Here is a 25,429-nt window from a genome sequence, read left to right as displayed (position 1 = left end):
TGCAAAGAAAGAAGACCTTTAATATATTTCCACTGACAGAGAGAAAACAGCACTGGTTAATATAACAACTGACAAGATGGAATACTCTTTTTTGAGACCTTGGATGCCACCTGCTTGGTAAAAGAAGGTACTTTGATTAGACCTGTGTTTCAACATGAACTTCGTGAGATGAACTGGGAAATCTGAGGGGTTTGTGTGCTTCATGTACACTTTCATGGAATGATTTTCACCGCCTCTTTTACAATATGCATCCCTATCACTTCAACGCTACTTTGACAGCTAATGATTTAATGTAATTTTCTGTAACTTACTCATAGTATGGTGTCAGGAAATGTGCAGTGACTCCAAGAAATACTATACTAGTAGGAGCTTGCTCCTAGTTTTCTTGGATGTTTCAGACTTAGATCAATGGTGTACTAAAGAAGCGGTATTACATAGAGAGTGGTGACACATTGTTGACCACACTCACTAATTGCTTTGCCTATTGCCAAGAAGATAGAAATTTCCCCATATCCAGTGGAGATGAGAGATTCCCTTTTGTTTCATTATATGTCATGTTGCAGAAGAGGCAATGGGAGTACCGTGGTTTAGTTGAAGGTTTAATAGAATAATAGAAGCCTATTCCAAATAGAATGCAACACTATCATCCAAGGGTAGTTATTGCATAGGGAAACAGATCTGAAAACAGGCAAGGCAGTGGAAAAATATGGCAAGGAGTGACACAAACATAGAAGTACTTTGGATATGATAAGTAAAACCAGGAACAGGTTAGTCTAATCTACAGAATGCATGTCAGCTGCAAAAGCCCCTTTTCCACCGGCCCTACTTGAATGCTTTTCAGCTTTCAGCGTGTTTAAAATGAGATAAAGCCTAGCTAAATCCTCAGGTCGGATTTATTAAATTTAATTACCAAATACTGGGTACCCATCTGTGTATAGAAAGCTGAAATGCTCTTTATGTTTTCTTTTTTCCTTCAGGGGTGGATCATGGTCTGCAAATAATAAAATTATATTTCGGTTTGACCCACTCCATTCATGTTGGTCCTTAATGTTAATGTTGTCGCTCTTCCATTTTACCTGGGGTTCCTTGGAGAAAACTATCTTGTTTCTCCTTGCCCTTGGCTGATCATTAAAAAGCAGTATATTTACGTCAAAACTCACTGTCCACTCAGTTTGACCATGCACCTGAGAAGGGCCAGAGAAACCCCGGCTGGCCCTGAAAAAACTGTTGCTGTAACACTTGTGTGTGGGCAGAGCCACGTAGCGCCCAGGCAAACTGAGCCAGTGTAAAAGGGCCAAAGATTAAAAAAAATCTGAAGGGACAGAAGAAATAATGGTTAGAATAATGTTCTCCTTCTATAGATACTACAATTGGCTACAATTTTATCTTTACATGTGGTGTCTGTCAAGCTTTGAAAATCGGCTGACTATTTGGCTAACCTGGCCGTGTGAACCAGCCTTTACAAAATGTATATTTGAATTGTTATTTATAAACAAAAAAGTAAATAGGAATTATCACAGGCATGGAATTCTACAGTAAAATCTAGTAACAATAAAACTGAACATTAAACCAAATATGTAAAACCTAAAGTGGCAAACAAAATCATATCCTCAGTTCATCCCAGTGAATAAGATCAGGGCATGATTTTGACCAGGAATCTTTTGATATCATTGTATTTTGTTTCACAAACCTATGTTTGCACCAACATCAATTGTATTGGAATATATCCAGTGTACTATCGTAGTAATGAGCTGGAAGGAAGAAAGAAATTAGTGTTTTTAAGACATACTCTTTTTTTCCTTCTAGCATAACCTTAATAATGTTGAGGAAATTTTCTTTAGTCATTTAACGAAAAAATATGTCCAAAGTTCAAGTGGAATTCAGGAAAGGTTAGTCAACGGAACTAGGAAAATTAATTTAAAGTCAGAAAAGACAGAAAAGCAAAGAACAAAACAGGGGGTGTTGGGGTTAAAATTTGCCTGCATGTAGACAGTAGGTGCTGGCAATTACATTTACAAATGGCACCCTCAGTGCCTGAGGGCATATCATCTGCTTGGACATGAGAGGTCTGACTGCATAATACTGCAGAGAGTGTAAATCAAACAATCAAGACTATTTAGAAATTGTACAAATTTAGATCTGATTTGTTAACAAAGTTAATATCCAGTCCCAGTTGAAAAATAAATGCTATCAATGCTGACTTAAAGTAGAGAGACTGAGCTTGACTTTAGTTTGTTTAAAAAAAATCATCAACACCCTCAAATATGGTGTTGAAGCAAATACATGGACAACACTTGACTAACCTGATTAGTATCACCTATACAATACAGTTAAGAACACACAATATCCGACTTACAGCTATATTATGATATCCTTTAAAGATGAACCATCCACATTCAAAACATGTATTTACATTTTTCTACATCATTAAAAATCATTGAAATTTTGAAAGCTGTTACATGATGCTTTTGCTGAACAGAAAAACTCCTAAACTGACACTGACAGGAGAAGTTTGTGCTAATGAGTGGTGTCATGCCCTAACATGAAACACTATAAATAGATATTTCATCATTAAAGGCAGCAGCCACACTGCCTTTCACGGCCCATCATCATCAGTGTGCAGGCTGATCAAAATATCTAAAAGTGTACATCATTTGACAAGCAGTCGGTATACTGCAACGAGGACAGCCATCCAGCTGTCAGGCAGCATCTGGCTTATCCCTCATTTGCACATCATGTCTTTAGTTATGAGAACTTCCACACAAGTTTACATAGCAAACATACACAACTTTACCTATATTTAAAGGAGAAATAAGTAAATAATTTACTTCAAAATCAACCAAAATCATTCTCATTTGTCACCAGGGAGGGAAGTAACATTCCCTATAAACAATCAGTCCTCTCCATCAACAATTTCTTGGTCAAGTTTTTTTTTCTTTCGTCCGGAACAACTTCAGTTCAGAGCTAATCATATGAGAGTTCCCAGAGAGAAGCATTAGGTTTTTTATTTTGGCAAAAGAGCGGCAGCCTGCAAATATGGGAGCCAGTAAGAGTAACGGACAAGAAATAGAACAGAATACAACGTGATATACCTCGCCTGTGTAGGTAAAAATTCTGTTCGGTTTCACAACAGTAACACACCGTTTTGAAACAAAGTATTAGATTGTTGTCATTAGCAGGCTGTTGTACCGATTTGAGCCACATGTATCATTATTACGTATTCCTTCTTTAAAGGTTAAACAGTGTTCAGCGTGAGAAGAACTTTCAAGTAGAAAAACATCATGCTTACAATCAAGAGAACATTATTAAGCTATGAACTTTTGATATTCATCAATATAGACTGTGCTGGCAAGAGTGTCAAGAGTCAAGCGATATCTCTGATTGTCATTGTTTAGTCTCTACAAATGCATTATGTTTATTGATTAAGGAAAAGGTCATATTTATTTTTTAAAGTATTGTGAATGGCTTATGTGCTATCTGTCATCAAGTGAGGGCTGGGTGAAGGACCAAAACACAGATTTGAACCTGGGATCAGTGTTGTGAGGAATCATGATGATGATGATGATGAACTTTATTGTCCCAAAGGAAATTGGTCTTGGGTACAGACTCTGGCTGCTGCATAGTCCAAACCATGGCTGTCACAGTGCATTCACACATAAAAACACTACTATAAAATTCCATTTTAAGAAAAATAAATACATAAAAGAAGCCTGTCACATTACATTCACAATAAAAAATGTATAAAAACCCTTCTATAAGGAATCCATTATAAGAAAAATGAATACATAAAGGAAAGCATGTCAGTTTCGTTTAAAATTTTGGAAACCATTGCCTACTTCCACAATTTACTGTTTGATACTGTTTATTACTTTAAAAAAGCAATAAACAGAACAAATGAGTCATTATAGCGGTTCAGTCAACAAGCAGGGACTGAAAGAAGAAACTTATACTCTGAATTAAGAATATGAGTATGGTCTGAGATGATTTTATGTGCCTGTCTGGCTACTGTTTCATTGAAGATGGTCTGAAGTGAGGGGTGCTGCTTGACTCCCATCAACTTCAAGTAAGTTTGACCTTTATTTGGATAGGCAGGTTACCAAACCTTTGGTAATTAGCAATAATACCAAAAAACTTAAAGAAACACAAGGAGAACTGGACATGAAACATGGGCAGAGTCGTGCGTAGTTAAACATGGAGATAAACAGGAAATAACGGCAAGTCTAACGGGCAGATGCAACAGAAAACCAGTGAACTTAAAATACTAGGTGAAGGGAGGAGAATGACAGTGGAAGCTGTTGATGATCAAAAGATAATGAGGAGCAGTGGAGGCAGAAGGAAAGCACGCAAGCAGAGGGAAGGAGACTAACTGATTTAAAGACACTTGGGCTGAGACAAAGGATCTATCAACCAAAGGGAAAAGAAGACCAGATTTCTAAGATAAATAAAATCTAAATGCACAAAGAACAGAACACAAAAATAAGCTAAGAAATTAACAACAGAACACAGTCAAAAAGTGGACAGTTAACACATAAAAAGGTGTTTATTGGTTTAAAACAACTATGTAACATCTAGAGAAGTAAACTTCTATTTAACCAAACAAACACCTTTTCTATTTGTTAACCGGAAATTCAATTTTAACATAAAGGGGACTATTGCCCTGATTCCCGTTTTTAAATGCATGACAAGACCTGTGGAACATGATAAACAATGAGGCGATTGTGAAAACGTGAACAATAGAGACAACCAAAACGCCTGGGAATCTTACTTGCAGTGGAAAGAGGACACAGAGATCACAGCTTTTTGAATCGATCATAAATTCTCTTGAGGAAATCAAAATAACCCCCACTGAGACAAGGGTCTATTTCAAAGGAAGTTTTGTTTTCACAAATGAGCAAAACTCTTGGTGCTATATTGATTGTCCACTAAGTATGATAAAATATCCTTCTACTGATTAGCTGATCCTAGCAGAAACCTTTTCTTGTCTCTGATCAATAGTTCTTCCTTCATATTTCCTAGGTCATACAGGGGTTTTCTTTCTTCCCCGAAAATAGATATGCTGCCTGTCTTAACTCTCATTATTGCTCAACCTTATTAGCAGTGATTGTTGTTTTAGATTTAGGTTTTAAAAAATGTGTGGTGTGGTGTGCATGGAAATGCACACCACACCTGATTGTTTTGAAAACCTTTCAGCAGCCTCAGAGAGTAGCAATATGGACCAGTTTCAGGTTAAAATAAAATTTGACCATATAAACAGTTGTTTTGTGTCAATGGGAAATGAAAGGTTGACTTGCTCAGGGTGTACGCCACCTTTCCGCTGCTGCCCTCTTGAGACAGACAAAACTACCCTCTATGGGCTTTCAAGGATTAAACAGTAATAGAAAACAGACGGATGCAGTGAAATTTTATTTTATTATTAGATTTTCCTTGAAGCTGGTTCCCTTGTTAAACTGGTCTCACATCTTTTCTAGCCGTAACAAGCAATTCTTTCACTTTCCATCCTTTAAAATGGCCTACCAGCACATTATAAAATGTGCTATATTAATGCCAACATTTTATGAGGTCAGATGAAAGAAGTTCTATAGTCAGGGGCTGGAGGTGGTCTCAGGACCACCAACAATCATTTAAAATATTACTGAGCAATATTTAAACTCACATTTTACTTTCATTTGATGAGGGCACATGTTGCAAATCAAATTCCCCTTGGGAATGTTCAAATTAGCCTTGAACCATTTAGTTTAGTTCTGGAACTTTACCGGTGATAGATCCTTATAAGAGCATCTAAATTGAAAACCATCTAAACTGCAAGTAAGGACTTAGAGTAAATATAATTTATAAAAACTTTTTTGCTGATGTTGCCTGGTCTACACACTAAAGCACTCTACAAGAGTTTTACAGAGGTTCAAGCACTGATATAAATTACTGGATAGGAACTGCCCTGGTCGCTGCTATAGACAGTGATGTCCTCATACAGCCGCCATTGCTATGCATTGAGTCTTGTCCACAAAACCATGCTGTTCACAAACCATGCTGTTCTAATGCGGAATGAGAACACTTTTTTTTTTTACTTGTCCTGTCTGGCAGTGTTGCATTAACAATTACTGTCATAATTCCAAAGTGAGCCCAACAGATTTACTTTCACAAGTGGAGCATAAATAAACAAGGGTTTCAGGGGCGAACAGGCCATCAGGACATTTCTCGATTGTGTCCGGGTGCTCCCGAAGACCTGGCAGGCTCAGCTATCACTAAGGGGCGAAACCAGAGGCTCGGTTCAGGTCCTGCTTGATTGAGCTCCCAGACTAACAGACACCCCCTCGCCCCTGACAGTCACAGCAGCGTAGAGACAGACGAAGGTAAAAATTCCCCTTTAAAAGGAAGAAACTTCCAGGAGAACCAGGCTCAGAGTGAGTGGTCATCTGCCACAACTGTCTAGGGGTTTAATAAAACAGAGTATATGCAGGTAAATAATTTGCTCTTAGATGAAAAACAAAATGTGAAAATGTATATATTTTGACTTTCCCTACACACAGCTCACATTACTGGCAGCAGCAGAGTTGGTAACAAGCTTGTTAGGAAGTGGAGTGAAAAACAAGCCAGAGTACATTGTCCTGGCATTAGAGATGAGCAGAAGTGTGAAAATGTCACCACAAATACCCCTCGGTCACCAAATGTCACCTTTCTACTCCACTCGACACCCTGCTTTTCATCCTAATCTGGCCCTGTTTCCCTTTTCTCTAATGTTTGACTTTCTCCCTTTGCTTTTGGGGTTATTTTCATGTACTCACTTCTGTTCACATCCACCACTCTATCATCAGTTCAGTTGTGCTATTCTTCAGCCATTCTGCACTGCTTTACTTTTCAGCTTCTCAAAAGGGCAGAAAGGGGAAGAAAAAAAGAGAAATGGAGCAGAGTTTTCTTAACTCATATGTTTTCCTCTGGCTTGCCCTCTTCTCCAGCTTCCTCTTGAATTCTCCAAAGTGTTATTCTTGTTTTGATTTAAAGTGTCGGTACATGTATCTCTCAGCATTTTATTTGTTTACGTGCATCTTGGTGTTTTGCTTAAAAGAGCATTCAAAGTACACAATGAAGTTTAAAAATTATTTATATAAAGTAAGAGTTTTTACCAGTGATGAATCCCACTACAGGTAGTAGTAAACATCTATGGAATGTTGTGCCTTACTGTAATCCTGCTATTACTAAAATGTCTTAAGCTCAATGTGCTGCTTTGCTGACTTATAGGCCATTTAATTTCCATATTTGTCTTTAAAAAAATAATTTTTGCATTCATACATTAACCTATTTATTTAGCCTTTGTGGTTCTGTAGGAATTTCTTTCTCGTAGTTGTAAATATTTTAATTAATGGTGGCTTTTATACCATGGCCCTTTGTTAGCTCATGAAATATGGGAATATGTGTCCTAAAATCAAACCAGATTAAGAAACAATTACCTTCATCTGGTAGATGTTATTTGAGTCACATGACTACATTACATAACTAATAATGACACCTGGTTGTTAAAATCGGAACAACACATACATAATGCCTTTGATTGACACCCGTCATTTACTCAGAGGGTAAATGTTGCACTTAATTTTGATTTACACAGGAGATATACTGTATATATCATGTTGTATTTTGTTCTATTTCTGTTCCGATTCTCTTACTGGCTTCCATGTTTGCAGGCTGCTGCTCTTTTGGTGACATGAACCATCCCCAACCAGAATGTATTCTTTTTAACTAACACTCCTGAATAAGACCTCTGAACAGCAGACCAATTCAAATTGGGTAGACCTGTGAAAACACTGTTGGAGTTTCTCTAGCTCTCTAAAGTAAGAAATCTCATCATTTGAGTAATAAATTAGGAGTATCTGTCCACCTGAAATTGGGAAAAGTTTGCCTGAGTGAAGTTGTTTCAAATAAGGCAAGAAGAGCCTGTCATTTAGAGTGGAGGGTATGACATGTTTCCCCCACCTTTCATCTATGTATTTTCTTAGTATAAACAGATAGATTTGCTGTTTATGTGAAGGGGTGTGTGTAAGGTATGAGACTAATACAGCATCTACCCTTTGAGGTAGGGATTACTGAATCAGCTTTTCCTCCATCACAATGATAGAGCTAGCTGTTCCTTAACTACTTTCAAGTCTCAGGAAAACTAAAATCCAGTTAGGATAGATGTGATTAATGATTGTGCTAAGGCAAACCATTCTCTCTCACTGTGGGGAGACCACAGCTGCACTCAGGGAAGTGAGCCATCGCTCACTGCATTGGTACTTTGTTGATGGGCTTTAACATCCACATTAAGATTTCAATGACAAACTCTATTTAATGTAAAATATTGACATGACAGGCGGAGAGAAAGGAGGACACGCTGTAAAGTAACTGTTCTAGGGTAATATATTAGATTTTTTTATTCAACCAAGCAAAGCAGAAAGCAGTCAAAAGAGACAAATGGTTGGCAAGAAGCAAAGAATGACAAATGAATGTCCTGATATGAAATGGAGAGAAAAAAAGAAACAACAGAGTGTGCCATGCAAAAACTTTTTCAAAAGAAAATTCTAAAGGATTCCTACATAGTCTTCCTCAGGCTGTTTGAAACAGTCTCTGCAAAGTGCATATCAGGATATGCACTAGGGTCTTTATCCATAGTGATACCCTTAATATTTTCACATATTGCTCATATCAAAGCTCCACATGCATATTATTTGTAAACGTTTGTTACTTGATCTGACAATGTACACTTTATTGGCATGAACAGTGCCTTTCCAAGGTTATTTGATTAGAGTTTCAAAAAGTCAGATAGGTTTCTTCATACTGATGGCAGCTGAGAGAGGGTACTTAGTGACTAAATAGCTAGTAAGAAGTGACAGGTAAGACCATTTGACAAATGATTTTGTAAGAAGATATACTACAATACCAACGCCATGCAGTAATGTATCATCAGGCAGGAACCCAAACACATGTTTGAACTGCGTGTTCTGAGTGCTTGGTTTTGATATTAGTTATATCCTCACAGGAAAAAGATTTTTAAAAAATCAATTGCATTCATTCTATGAATTAAAGAACTAATCTAACAAGCTATCTGAACCATGTTCCATTCAAGTATGTCTTGTAACTTGGTGTAAACAACGCAAGAACAAAAGTTGGGCATTTTTCTGAGACTAAAAGTAAACATGACCTTTGGTGTTACATTGATTTAGTGAGTGTCATGTTTTCTTAGCTTTCTGCTGTGAGGTTGTTTGTTGTCTGAGGTTGTCTATTTTTTCCACCCAGTTGTGGGATTAGTAGAAATATTGAACATTTCTGGAACATCTTTAAACTCACACCATCCTTGTTAATAGCGTAAGAACACAAAATATAGTACGCACACCCAAAACTCACACTAGGTCTTGCACCTGCATAAATTCGTATGATAGTTGATATCCAAAGTACTACTTACACGTATAATTAGATACTAATGTAAATTATGTTTTCATAGTATTTATCTGCTTCTTTTACCCTTCTGTCACACTACATCTGGCTATTATTTTCTAGGACTATAAGCATTTAAATGTATTTTGACAATGTGTTTGAATTGTTGGCAGCTATATGGTGTCTAATTCCAGCTCTAGATAAAGTAGATAATTATGGAACAATCAATACAGAGCTAGAGTGGGAAAGAGGGGAAAGAGAGGAGATAAGCCTAAACCATTAGCTTATTGACTTGTCAAGTGTCACCATAAACGCATAGCCTTTTTAGTCAAAAGTGAGTGTGTGTTTGTGAGAGTAAGTGCAAACATATATAATGACTTTATAGTGAGTCTGCACCCCTTTGCCCTGCTCTGACAGCTAATTAGTTGTGCTATCTCTAGAGTAAACAAAGTAAAGGGAAAATGAGGGAATCTTTTTACAGCCCAGCACTGTGCCTTGTGCATATTATGTAACATAAATATTTAGATAAAATACAAAATTCTGCAATAATGTTCTTATCGATTTTCTGACTGTATGACTGTTAATATTTTAATACAGGGCTGTTTTATTTATTTTAGGTAATTTAGTTTATTATCATATCCAGTGACTGCGGTTTCATTTTTTCTGTGTACAGCACTTTTGGTCCTGTGGGTGTTTAAAGTGCTCTATAAATAAAGATGGTGTGGTATGGTACAATCCTCAAAAGATAGGATTGAAAACACTAATTGTATTAGTCCTCATTCTATTTATGCATTTCTTTAAAAAAATACTTAACCACTGAATAACAATGAAGAATTTATCATGTCAAAATGATGACAGAGACTTAGATGTTGTTTCTATTTCTGCTGGGGGTAGTCAGTACATCAGAGGCAGATAGCTCTCTGATCAGCTTCAGTCTGGACAAAATAGAAACAATTTCATACTCAATAGTCATCCAACCCAATCTTAAAAGTATAGTCTCAGAGGTTTTGTAATGGTTCTTGCATTGTTTCACAAACCATTGTGAACCAAAAGTTTCTAGCTCAACTTTGCCAACTTCCTAGATGCACAAAGAGGGTCAGCGAACTGGTAAGATGAAAACTTGAGCAACAATTGAACCTTTTGGAGCAAACTCTATTAGCAGGCAACAAGCCGAAACACATTGGTCTGCTCCAAATACTTCAAGTATTGAGGAAGTTTTCATCTTACCAGTTCACAAACCATTGTGATGTAATACCTTATTTACAATGAAATATACTTTGACATTACTTTATCAGAGATATTTCATAGGAAACACAAACTATCAAACAAACACACTTAAAACACACCCAGCCAGAGAACCAATAAGTGTCATAATCTCCAGGTATTTGTGTTAAGAGTTTTTTATTTGGACTGGTTCTGTAAGTTTCCTGGATTGTGCCTTCTTTAGTTTATTTATTGTTAAAGGTTCCATACCATGCTTTTTTAAGCCTTCCAAAATCAACTTATGGCATATATGAAATATTACCTTTGGCACTATGGAGTATGTGCCAAAAGTAATTTAATATGATATATGAGCTAACTCTCTCTCTTTCGCCGCTGCAGCCGTGTTGCTTTTTTTTAAAATACATGTTCAAATTTTGCATATGCTTGCATAAGCACATCCAGTTCTGCTGGTGAGAAATATGCACACCTTTTTTTGTGTGATGCTGTTGCCATGGTGACTCGTAATATCTGCGCTCCATTGATAATGGCTTTTTATAGTTGTGGTGCACGCGCTTAACTCAGAGTCAGTCAACTCAGAGTTGATTGAACTAACTCATTTCAGCTTTTCTGAAACCCAAAACTCAGAGTTTCCCATCTCAGGCTAAGTCAACTCAGAGTTCAAGTTTTAACTCAAAGTTGGTTGAACCTCCTTATTGAAACAGGCCCCTGCTCCTGAGTTTATGTTTGGGTCTCGGCACTGATGCCTGGTCTGATTACTTACTCTGCACACCTGCCTAACTCCACACCTCCTCCAATCACCTCTCTCTGGTTTCTCCTGCTCCCACCACCATAACAGCGGCGTTCAGACCAGACATCGGTGCCAGGTCGTCTTGTTGAGTTTACAGGTGAGTCTTCTCCAGCAAATATTCTGTTTCTGCTTATGGATTTTGACCCTGTTCCCTCCAGTGATCTGACCCATCCTGTTCTGCCTGTTACATCCTTTTTCCTGCCCTGTTGGACTGTTTTTTTTCTGCTGTCTTTTTGGTGTGACGGTCATGTTCGCTTTTTGCCGGTTTTGATTTTTGTTAATAAAAAGCCTGTACTGAACCTCTGCTGGTCTGGTTGAATTCTGGGTCTCCTGCCTCTTATTTATACACCTTTAAGTGATTGTTTGTCTTCACTTTGGAAGATTAGTTTGTGAAATATGTTCTTTGAATTTTATATGATGGACCAACACAATTTTTTTACATAAATGACCACTGACTTTTATGTACGGTAAATAACCATTTAATGTTAAAGTGATTGCTGTATAAAAGGTCTATAAAATATGCACAAAAATGTTAATAAAATATTATAGTTTGAACTATTTAAAAATAGATTTTGCTGTTCTATGGCAGGTAAGAGACGAGGATTTCATCATGGCTCAATAGAACCCATAGCAGCAAAGTAACAATGGCATTACTTATTATCTATGCCTAAGGAAATGCATGATGGAACAATGATAATCTTCAATAGCTGTATAACATTGAAAAACAAATAATTTTTACTGGATATTCTGGTTTCAATCCTGCCCCAAAATGCCATAAGGACTTTGCTAAATCAAATTTTAGAGATTTGATTAAAGATTGAATATTATAAAAAAAAAACAGATTTATCACACCAAAACACAACAAATTAAGACAATTTAAAAAAAAAAATACAAACTCACTTATATACAAACTTACTGATTTGTCCGGTTTCAAACAGCTGACATCATTACTATAGCTCCATTGCAAATAACTACTTGAAAGAAACGTACAGCCTAGCTGGCTTAAGCAATGAGGAAACCAAAAACTCCTTTGATTTTGGCCTTTTTGTTTAAAAGCATCCAGGTTTGTTGTTTAAATAGAGGCACCCCTTTTATTAAAAAATTAGAAATAGCAACATGTCCACATCAACATTGGCTGGTGCTGCGTGACAATTTAGTAAAATGTTTAGTCCTACCACTTCATGAAAGGAACCAGAATAGAGCTTTTAAGTGGGAGGTCATGTTTAATTTATGCAGGTCTGAGTTATGAGGAGAGACAGATATACCCAGGATGGAAAAGTCATTAAAAGGTCACTTACTCTGATTTCTTTTTAAGCTTGTGAAAATTTGCCAAGTGTTTTGACATTTAATTCATGGAAATTCCTCTCATTTGCAGATGAAAAGCTTAATCTTTCGTGTCTTTTCTATGCCCAAAAGCATGAGCTGTATTTCCAATCTGTAAAAGTCCAGTGAAGTTTACATCAACTGTTGGATCGCCTGCAATCAGTCACAATTACTAGTTTATTTTTTTCCGGAGTATAAACCTTTTGGAAACTGTCACTGATGTACAACTGAGCAATTGTGCCTGTTTTCCATCTTAATCTTCAGTGTCAGTCCCAGTCTTAACCAGATGTGGAGGGAGTTGTTTATAGTGCAGAGAAACGAGAAGTGCTTACACAAACTAAATATAACATTTTGAAAAAAATTATTTATTTAAAAATGACTCACAGTGCCTCAACAGAATTTAAGCTTTCTATGGGGAGAAACATTTTATATTCACACTCCTTTTGTAATAGCTCTGTAATGATTCCTTGTGGGTTTTTGAAAAAAGTTCTGCACTTATGTCAAAAATAGAGGCAGTATTTCTTTACTTTCTACCTTCATTTTTTTTCAGAATAAAAGCTATAATTTATGGCACAGCCGTGGTTTGTAGTAGCAAAACTCTTTCCATTTATGACAGCTAAATCCTTTCAAGATAGAAGCTCTTTCTGTGAATAAAAAATACCCCGGATAGCTCAATAAGATATACTACTGAAAATATCCCTCAGCCCACTTCTTATCGGCTTGGTTGGGTGCTAAGGATATCTTAGATCAGCAGAACAGAACAAAAAAATCAAGTTGGAAGTGGAAATGACAGCGATTCAGCCATAACGAAAACAGGAGTGATTAACCATGATAGCTAACATGATAACTGGCAAACTAAAGATGATGGTTCGAATTATTTGTCAATGATAACGCTTGGTGTCTATTTTATTGCATTTAACATCTTTTACAGTAGCAGTGTGAGTATTTTCTTTAAAAAGGAAAAACAATACATTGACAGTACTGGAGTATTGGTTTAGGTTAGAGAATAGAGAACATTAAGATAGTTAGCCCTACCATTCAAGGCAGCACAGCCATTAATCTTTAAACTTTGGCTTTGAGATATATTCACTGTACATACACACCAAATATATTTAATTTTTTACTAGTTTGGGTTTTATATTTCTGTTTAATGTTCATTCATTTCCGCTTTTTACCCCTTAGTTCTCTATGACTGTGCACCCTTGCTGTTCTTGAGTGTTCGATTAATCGGTCACTTGTTCATTGTGCCAGAAATCGGTCCACCTTTTTGAGATGGTGATTTGAGTTTTAGACTGTGCAACTCAAGTCACATTTAAGTTACAACAAAGAAAGACTTCAGACTTGACTTAAGCCCTAAAGACTTAAGATTTGACCTGAACTCCTGATCTGAGAGTTGCATCCTAAGAGTTTTTATCTCATGTAACGAAGCGTGAGAGGAAGCTGGGATATGAGCTGCAGTCTGTAGATGCTGCACATACAGTATTTTACTGTGAAAGGTTGTGGTGTACTGTTTGCTACTCATGTCTGTGAATTTCAGGGCCATCCATGGCTCATATGTCACAATCTCCTGGTCTTTGGTTATTTTTAGGTTCCTGGGGATCGTGCAATTCTTTCTATATTTTTTCACCTTTAAGTATTTGTCAGTCTATAGATTCAGTTCCTTCCTTCTTATTCCAGTCATTAGTTTTCTGCTCATTATGAATTAAGTAGGTTATTCTTGGTATTGTTAGATCCGTATTATGTAGTTTTATGTATGTGTTCCTAAAACACTCGCATTGGAAAAGTGCTTGGTCCAACACAAATTTTTGTATATTAAAAAAGAAAAGAAAATGAGGTTGAAGATATTTTCCTTACAAAGACTTTGAATGACAATCTTAATGAGATATGGCTTTTGTTAGATAGTGGAAGTTTTTATTCTCCTAGTGCATTCCTGAGCTTATTTAAACGTGTCTGCAATATTTAATCACATTACAAGAGAAAGTTTTATTGGTATTTTACTGAATCTGTCCTCTCATCCTATCAATCATCCAGCTGCACTCACACACGCACGCGCACACACACACATACACACACACACACACACACACACACACACAGATGCAAACACATCCCTTATAAGTCATCTCAACATGTTTATCTAAACACCTGAATCAATACTTACCCAGCCTCTGACCATCAGGAATCAATACTATAACACATAGTAAGGACACAGGTAAGAACAAAGTTACCTTAGGAATACAAAGATTAACATACCGTGCATTAATATACAGTTAGATGTAACTTATACAATATGTTCATTGAACAGATGCTGTATTGCAGGGGGTGCATTATAAAATATTAATTTGGAAACAACTGCTGCCCTGACCTGCAAAGGTTCAATGTGCAATAGCAAAAAGTTTAATACATGGCTGCGCTTCAAAACATGATTTACCCGCAGAGCCGCTGCACTGGAATATGGAATTAACTAAGACTGAATGGTAATATAGTTAGGTGTGCTTGGGTGGGTTAGATGATGGATTCCTGTTGGCACTCTCTTCTGCTCACCAGTTAGAGAATTCCCTTTAGGTTTATTAATAAAAGCTGGCTTGTGTTTTTTTGCTTTGTCTTCTGTTGATTTGAGACTAAGCATGTGTGTTTTCCCTTTGAAATGCCATGGTGTAAACTTGGGTGTAATGGATGCATATAATCTTATTTAGTTAGTTATTATAGTTAATCTAGGTACAGTGGTGTCATAAAGTGTTTGCCTCTTTCTTGATTTCTTATTCTTTTGCAGGTTTGTCAAACTCCAGAATTTCAGAGCGTCAAATAAATTTAAATGACTCAAATATAACTCAAGTAGATACACAATAAAGTTTTTAAATGAACATATTTTTTATTATTGGAGGAGACAAAATCCAAACCTACATGGCCCTGTGTGAAAAAGTGATTACCCCCTAAACCTAACAACTGGTTGTGCCACCCTTACCAGCTACAACAGTAATTAAGCACTTATGATAACTTGCAATGAGTGTTTCACAGTGTTTTGGAGGAATTTTTGCCCACTTTGGCTCTTTGCAGAATTTGCTGCAATTCAGCCACATTGGAGGGTTTTTGGGCATGGACATACATTTTTAAGGGCATGCTACAGCATCTTAATAAGATTCAGGTCAGGACTTTCACTATGCAACTCCAAAATTTTCATTTTGTTTTTTTTCAGTCACTCTGAGGTGGACTTGCTGGTGTGTTTTGGATCATTGTCCTTTACAGAATCCAACTTAGTTTCAGCTTGAGGTCACAAAAAGACATGGCCAGACATTCTCTTTCAGGATTTTGTGGTAGACAGCAGAATTCATTGTTCTATTTATCACAGCAAGTCTTCCAGTTCTGCAACAGTAAAACAGCCCCAGACCATCTCGCTACCATCAACATACATCAGTCCACAGAATATGTTTCCAAAAGTCTTGGGATCATCAAGATGTGTTCTTGAACAATTCAAAACTCTGGGTAATTTTGGTTGGCTGGCCACTCCTAGGAAGGTTCACCACTGTTCTATGTTTTCATTTGTGGATAACTCTTACTGCTGTTCGCTGTAGTCCCAAAGCATTAGAAATGGCTTTGTAACCCTTTCCAGACTGATAGATCTCAATTACTTTTTTCTCATTTGTTCCTGAATTTATGTTACCTGACTCCGCCAGATAGATTTGCTTCGCATATCCATCTGGAAACCTTCCGTTGAAGTAATTTTGGGAAGGGGCGAAAATGCTGGTTAGCTGATTGGCCTATGTTGGTGATAGACGGGCCAAATGAACCAATCAGATCCGTCGTCGCTCGTAACAGAGCAACGACGAAAACACAACCACAAGCCAAGCTACTCTTGCTGCTGCAGGTAAAGGCTCGTTAGCTCAGCAAATAAATACTCTGTAATTCCGATAAAACTTGCTCAATAGCCACGCTAACGCTAGTTTCATCGGCTAAAGCCGCCATGTTCTTTAGACTGAACTGTTGCGCTTCTCGTTGTGTCACACTTCAACCCGCCTCAAAGCCAACGCTGATTGGACGTTCGTTTGGTGAACGGCTCCAAATTTTCTTTAACGGAAAGTAGCCAGACTGATCTGTGAGTGAAACCTTGAAAGCTCGCGAGATCAGGATGGTCTCATGAGGCTACAATTTCTGTGGACCTCGGCATGATGTCTAGCTTTTGAGGATCTTTTGGTGTATTTCACTCTGTGAGTAAGGTCCTATTTAAGTGACTTTGTGATTGAGATCAAGCGTGAGCTTTTGTGTATGGGTGCAAACACTTTCACAGCACTGCATTGAAATTGCTTATACCAACGGTTCTCAAACTGGGACAAATGACCCCTGGTGGTAGATCTAGCAATATCCACAAGAAATGTTGGTATCCACTATTCACAGCATAAATCAACTGTAAACCAGTAGGAAATGTTAGTACACATTTCTAGTACTTCATTGTATTCCCTCTTTCTCAAGACTTGCCTTACTTTTTTCATAGCTTGAACCCAACAAGGTGTCTGAAACAATCTACAGAGACACCAGTCCATACTCACATGAAAGCATCGCACAGTCGCTGCAGATTTGATGGCAGCAAATCCATAATGCAGATCTACTGTTTCAATCACATTCCACAGGAAGGTGCTTTCTTGGATTCAGATCTGATGACTATAGATTTCTATGGAGTTCAATTGACCTATTATCATGTTCAAGAAACAAGTTTGAGATGATTTGAGCATGTGAATGTGTGACTGAATGGGTTAATGATTAAATGTAGTGTAAAGTGCTTTAGGGTCCTCATTACTTGATAAAGCGCAATGGAAGTAAGGGCCATTTAGCATTTGCAACTTGGTGCATTATGCTGCTGGATACAGCCATCAGAAGATGTGTACACTGTGGTAAAAAAAAAAAGCAATGGCTCAGATCACAAACAATACTCTGCAGCCTAAACGTTTAATGCAAAGCAGGATGGAGAAATGATTCCACCTTTTTTAAACCAAATTCTGACAGTACCATCTAGAATTAAGACTCAACAGACAAGGCAAAAAAATTTCCAATCTGTTGTGACCAGCTTTGATTACAGTTTGTAAAAAGTAGCCTCAGCTTCCTGTTCTTAGCTGACAGGTGGAGTAACCATGTGGTATTCTATTGCTCTTCCTAATTGGAGTAGACTTCTGGGAAACTGTCTGATAATACTCTTTGAACGTACAAATTTTAACTTCTGATTAAAATTGGGACACAAAACTCAATGTCTTACCCTTTATGGGATATTTTTTGACTTATTCTTTTTTTGTTTATCTTTTCCCTTGTCTTGTCCAGTTTCAATACAACCAGAATAGTGCTCTGACTGCCGTAGTGATGCCAAACATCTGCTTTACCAAGTGAGGCCTTTGACACCCAACCCTTGATGATTTTCTTTATTACAGTTAGGGTATCATGTACGTATACCTCGTGCTATTGATGTATTTATTTTATCAATTCAGTCTATGTAAATAGCACACATTTGCAACAAATGTAATGACAAGGTACATTAAAAGTCAAACAGATCCAGTTATTGTGCAGAAATATATAATTATGTTAATGAAATAACATTTGGTGACCTACATTAAAATTTGAACCTAGTTATACAACGTTCCAGTCAAATATTGTTTATTATATGAAAATGGAAAGTTCAGCCAGTCGCACAGAGTTGTTAATTTTGCAGCAGTTTATCCTAAACCAGCACATGGCAGTAGTGGAAAGAAATGACTCCCCTTAACCATGAAGCTCAGTGTCAGTGGTGATCTGCTGTAACCGATTTGAGAGGACAGAGAAGACCCAAAAAAAAGAAACGTAAGTGTTGTGGGAAATATTGATAACTGATCCTTCAGTTACTTAATAAATGAAAGGAAACGGTCATTTCATAAAGTTCCAGCATTTTATTAAGAACCAGAACAAAGATGAAGTAATCCCACCCTTGGCTAGGCCGTACGCTGGCTTGGTCCCAGCCCTGGTCTCCTTCCGTATCTCAGGCCACCGTCTTTCGCACATTGCTATAACATGCTACATAAGATGTAACACACACCTCATATTCCAGACATTTAAAATCTCACATAGAAAAGACACAAGCACTGACCTTGACGAAACGGGATAGTGAAGCCAATGGCAGGCCTTTCTAGTCTCCTCCCTGAGTGCAGCTGCTCACAGGTCAGAGATTATTTAAGAACCCAAGTTTTAATGTTTCCATTCACAGTAAGTACAGAAGCATATGTCCATGAGTGCTTCCAGTGTTCTGTCAGTATGGTGATACTGGGATAACTTGGTATATTTTGAGATGGTATAGATAAAAATAAAGCTAAGGAAACACTGTCTTGCACAGCACTGCCTTTTTATATACTAATGTAAATGTATCCAATGTGAGTTGGCTATCTTTGCACTGAGGCACACTTGTTTATTCAGTTGTAATTGGTTTGCTACTTTTTTATATGAAGTTGAGATACTGTTATTGTGGAAAAGATTACATTAAGTCCCTTATCAAATTGAAACAAACCTTAGCAGACCTGGAGAGAATGACTTAGGCCATGTAGGTTTTTGACTGTATGTTTACTGCTGTAAAAAAAAAGGAAACTATAATTATTTTTAGAATAAATAAATTTAGTTTATCTATCACACATAGTCACAGCTTTGTTTTGATATGTGGTATTTGTAGCCCGTACCACTGTTATAACAAAGTCCGATGTTCTTATGTAAAGCTATCATAAAATGACAGCAATGACTAATGTTAAACCTTTTCAGTTTGAACTGGAGCACGTTGAAATTAGTGAAAATGTAGTAGTAACAATAATAATAATAAGAATTTTAAAAAAAATGTATGATTGACACGTTCTGCTCGTAAGACTGTGTGATCCCGGCAAGTAGTGCTCTGTGTCAGGTCCAAGAATCCTTGCTTAGGATCTGATTGACCTGGTCTTCGGCCCATTGACACCTGTTCACAGTCTGGTCTGGTCCATGCTTTGAGTATAAAAGCATCTCAGTCAGACACACGACCCCATGGTGAGTCAAACTCAGGGCTGGAATTGCGAGCATTGGGAACATTTACTGATAGTGTTTAGCGTTGGTTACAGCTTTGAATGTTAGCCCATGTCAGCAATGATGCTGCTAACATCACTTTACCACTCAGAAACTGCATCCATTCTGCCCTCCATTGCCTCGGCAACGCCAGCTTCTCGCATCTCTGAGTCAGCGCCTTCAGACAGCGGCTTGAACTGAAGGCTCAGCCCAGCTGGACTCATCAACCTCAAAAGACAGATTTGTGGAAAACCACCAGACATCCCACTTGTCACTCCATGTTTCAACATGTTACTTTCATTTTTCCTGACCGCAGCCCCGAGCCCCGCTTCACCACCATTCATCCGAAAACTTAACCGCTTCTCTTGGAACCACTGGGGGAATTTCTCAAAAAGTGTCTGGGGCGGAGTTACGCCTTTACATCGGGATGAGTTACACTTTAAGGATCTCAACAAAATCCCCATACCCTCTTTTGAACTTCAACCAATTGCTTACTCCAACAGTTACACTTACATAAGTGCAGATTCCTGGTCCTATTTCTATTTTTTGCAATATTAATTATATTAATAGGAAGATATTATTGTATCCTTCAACACCCTGCTAACAAATTAATGGCGCAACACCCATCAAAGTGTTTACCTGGCTTAAAATAGGAATCATTGTTTCTTCTGAAAAACAACTGTGAAGTAGAGAACTTTTTTTGTTGTAAAAAAGCAATTAGGAGATAGACCAAAGAAAATATCTATTTTAGGCTATGTCAAATAAGCTTGCCACAACAGCTGCAGAAGACCGGAGCTGTCTTTATCTCCGTGTCAATACGCATGATCTCACACAAGCATGGAGCCACAGAATCACATAAGCACACAATTGCATGTCAGTACTTCTGAGTTTTTGTGACAGAGGGATCAGGCGGTGCTCCTTGGGCTGTAGCCCTTCGAAAATCTTCACAAATGCTTTAATTAAAATGTCTTCTGCAATTACAGCACATCCTGGTGTTTTGACCTTTGTACAGCTTGTGAATACTGTGCCTTACCATGATACTTTTTTCATTCTGTTTCTCTGCCTCATACCCACACAGTAACATACAACGCATGGACACACACACACACGTCCTTGTTTTAAATACAAAGTGAGGACCATAAAAAGGTCCTCACTTTACATCAAAGTCCTCACTTTACTGCGCAAAACATGTTCTCACTTAGCTCCAAGAAGAAGAACAGACACACACACAAAAGTGTATGTTCAAAATGCACGTGTAATTGCTATCGGCTAAATTTTTTGAAACAAAAGTTTTTATGTGACAAAATGACAGTTATTGTTTGAAGTCCATGGAAATGTTAATAAACATTTTGTAAATTAACTTTAAACATGGCTTATTTTGTCAAAGGAGGTATCTGTGAGTAAATTTGAATTTGTTGACGTCAAACAACCATTCTTCTGGATATGAACAGTCACTATAATCTTGCTGACTTCAAAATCTAACAACTTCAAGCTAAAGGACTTGAATATATGCTTGTATGTCAAGTGCACCTTTTTTTTATTAAAATACACGCTTTTCAGATACTCCACTGTCATCCCACAGTCCAAAAACATGAATGTTAGGTTAATCGGTTACTCTAAATCTGCCTTAGGTGTGAGTGTATGCATGTATGGTTGTTTGTCCTTTATGTCTCTTTACTGCCTTTGATGGACTGGCGACCAGTGCAGGGAGTATCTCTCCTCTTGTATCTCTCCTCTTGTACAGAGATAGGCACCAGCCCCATCAGAAATGTGTTACACAGATAAAGATATTTTAAATACTTTTAGGATTGTCTCAATTCAAACATACAAATGCAAAAAACAAACAAGGAGGATGTGCAGCGAGGTAAAAGATGGACACAATGTGCTGGAACTTATCTGAGATGGCGAATGATGATCCCAGCCAAAACTCTTGATTGGTTATCTCATTTTGACCAAGCTTGTGATTGGTTGTCTCATTGGACCAGCTCCCATCATGCATCACATAGATTCATCTGTTCCTCTGGGCCCACTCAAGAGGATCCAATCCATCTCTCCTTCCACCCGGCCTTTCTCTGCCCCTCACATTACTTATCTGTTCTTTTTGCGTTTATCTGTCTCCTCATCTCATTGCCCCCTCTGTATCTTTGCCCTTTTCTAGCTTTATGTATTTATCTCATCGCCACACTTTCAGATGCTTGCGCTGCCTCTTCCTCTTTACCATCTCTCTCTCCAGTCCTAAACAACCAATTATTGTACTTTATGCTGATAAAGTATTTGAAATGAATATGCGGTATTTACAATGGATGCGTTTTAGTACCAGCAGAGTCCAGAAAGGAGCAAAAAACAGGGCGGCATTTAAATTTTGAAAAGAAATAAAGGACAGAGGCAGAAAACAAACAACTAAAAATAATGATGGATAAAAAAATGAGCACGTAGTTTATTACTCAAAACACTACAGTACATTTATAAGTGTAGTTGTAACTTTAATTCTTATTTTTTATGAACCCCTAAACTAGAAATTCGAGGAGGGTGGGGTTTTAACTTTATTTGGGTCATTGCCTTCCCTTTGTTCAGCTCGTTGCTGCCTGACACTGGTATAGGGATAAAACAGCTACAGCTTTCAGTAGCTACCATGATACTACTGCAATAATCATAGTACCAAAACGAGTCTGTCTGAATGACTATTGCCCAGTTGCTCATCACCAAATGTTTTAAAAGACTCATCCTGCTATATATTAAAATGACTTTTCCTGCTCACCATGACCAAAAACAATTTGCATAAAGAGCAAATGGATCGACAGAGGATGCAGTAGTAACAGCTCTCCACACAGCCTAGACCGACCCACGTCAGATTGCTGCTTGTAGACTTGAAGTCAATTGAGCAATTTGGGCCTGGGCAATTCATTGTCCATCTGGATTCTGGATTTATCTTGGAACAGACCACATACCATCCTAAACACAGGGACACCAATGGAATGAGTTCTCAACCCCATTCTCTATTCAATATTCACTTATGACTGCTCCCCCATTCACTCAACCAACACCATAATCCAGTTTGCTGACGACACCACTGCTGTGGTAAGTGTGCTGTTCTATGCTGTTCTGGGGATGCAGCTATGGCAGAGAAAAGACTATCCCTCCAGCATCATTAAATATATTTATATTCTATTATCTGGTTCTAAGGACAACATGGCCAGAACAATTTACATATCTGCTGTCTTAATAAATTGTCAAAATAGGGGCGATAGAATCAAATTTTGATAAAAAAAATTACAAGCACCTTTTAAGTTAAGATATATAATGTTCTTATCTAACACACACTTATTCAGCATAATTATTACATACTTGCAGAAATTTTACGAACCATCTGATCATCAAAGTACTGTGACCATTAATTGAAGTTGTTTTTGTCTTTAGAAGTTACCAATACCAGCCACAAGTCTACACTTACTTATTTTTGTTTGTCTAAAAACATCATCTTACTGCAAATGAAAATTGTGCCATAAAAATTACATATATGAGAATTACACACAAAAACACATTATGACCCAAGTTTTTACTTACGTTTTCCAAAACAATACTTTTTTTGCCGTGACTGTATGTAGATTAATGCTTGTCCAATTAAATCTAATGGACTGTGGAGATATTGCACTGTGTATCCAGTGTCTGGTCTTGGGATTGTACACAGGTTACGCCTTCATGCAGTACCTGAGATTCTTAGCAGTTCAAACTTTGCTGTGCCTTTAAGCTGAGGAAGGGTATCCTCGATTTGCATCTTCACAGTTTCTGGATTATTATCCCTACCTGTTGAACACCTTGCTTTCATCATTCAAAAAATACTACATATCATTAATTATAAATGTAAAGGACTTTTTTAACATTTTATGACATGTAGGGTGACCTTGAAATGAGTTTTTTCCAGGTCCAGTCGCTGCTAGGTCAAATTTCACTGATTTGGCTGGCATGTGATACTTTAAGAAAAATATGTTGTGTGTGTAAATGGAGTCAACATGCTTTCGGGGAAAATGGAAGAATCAGGGGGCAAACAATCTTGCAACCTGTGCCTTTAAAAAGGGGAAATTAAGGATTAAAAAGACACAGAGGTTAAATTACATTTAATTTAAAAAGAAAGTTCCCACTAATCACAGTGAAATATCAAAAGATGTTTTGTTTTTTTCCATCACACGTTGAAGAAATCAATTCAAATTGTCTCTGCCACCTTTTAGCCACCAAGTGCCTAGAAGCTGATGCTAACGTTTAGCCAAATGTGTGCAATTGGACTGTCCAAAGTGATGGACTGCTCTGAACTCCATAAATTAATGTCAATTAAAGCCCAGTGCTGTTTCCTTCATGTTCACGAAAACACAATAGTCCGAATACTGAGTTCATTTTGTGTTTGGGCATAAGCCTGTAATTTTCCTGTCATCATTTAATAAAACAGCAGTTGTCAAACATTTTTATTGCAGCTTGTAAAACACTATAAACTATCTGAATGCTGGGTGCACCATGAGTGATGCTTGACAGACAAATTATGCAGTTATATATTTATGTAATTTACAGCCCTTGTTAAAGTTCTTGTAAATATTTTCCATCAGTGACAACATAATCTTTTAAGTAAATCCCCTTTCGGTTAGGTCTATTTTTTATTTTGTTCAATATAATTTTACCGTTATAAAACAACAAAAAAATGAGATTTTATAATTACATTATTGTTAATGTTGTGCTATTATACATGTTTAAAGTTATTTAATGTTTAGTAAATAACCCTCGGTCTGTTAGGTATTGTCTGATAAATATACGCCCAAGCAGCTGATATCAGGACAATAGTTGAAAGGGTGATTTGAACACTGGCATTTGTCTAACAGCAAACCTCGCACACATATAGAATGAAGGCGTGACAATTTTCTCTTCAAGTATGGGAATTTATTTATAGAAATAAAATCAACATCCAGAGAACACCACTATAGAATGTTTGGTAACCTGAATTAACCATATATTTCAGTCAAAAAATCATCTCTACTAGAATGGTGAAACTTAATTAAAACTACCAAGGAAAATTAAAATAAAAAGAAACTACGGAGCTATGTATACACGAAAGATGAAAAGGACGAATAAAGATAGTTGAAAACCTTCAAGATTGGAATGATTAAGTGAATCTTGGGTTCCCTACGGGTCGAAATTAGAGAACCAGTGTGTCCCTTAAAGATTATAGCATGAGATCAAATTAGCTCGACTAATTACCATGCCATTTGGTATGATAATTAATTTATCTGTTTTTTTAGCTTTGCTTTGTTTGTATACAGTCATCCATCCATCCATTTTCTGACCCGCTTAATCCCTCATGGGGTCGTGGGGGTTACTGGTGCCTATTTCCAGCGTTTTGTATACAATCATATTCAATAAATTTGAATATTAAATAATTCCTTTATTTCAGTAACTCAATTCCCTAATTGAAACAAATTATTTAGATTATTTACACACACAGACTTATTTATGTTTTCAAGCCAATATTTCTGTTCATTATAATTGTTTTTTGCTTACAGCTAATGAAAACACAACATTTAATATTAGAATATTATATCAAACCAATAAAACAAAGATTTTTAATACAGAAATGTGGGTATTATTAACAGATGTTTAATACCTGCTTAAAGG

The sequence above is a fragment of the Fundulus heteroclitus genome, chromosome 1, assembly GCF_011125445.2.
Source record: "Fundulus heteroclitus isolate FHET01 chromosome 1, MU-UCD_Fhet_4.1, whole genome shotgun sequence".
NCBI classification, from domain to species: domain Eukaryota; kingdom Metazoa; phylum Chordata; class Actinopteri; order Cyprinodontiformes; family Fundulidae; genus Fundulus; species Fundulus heteroclitus.
The sequence above is the reverse complement of the archived record's forward strand: the minus strand, read 5'-3'. Positions refer to the sequence as shown.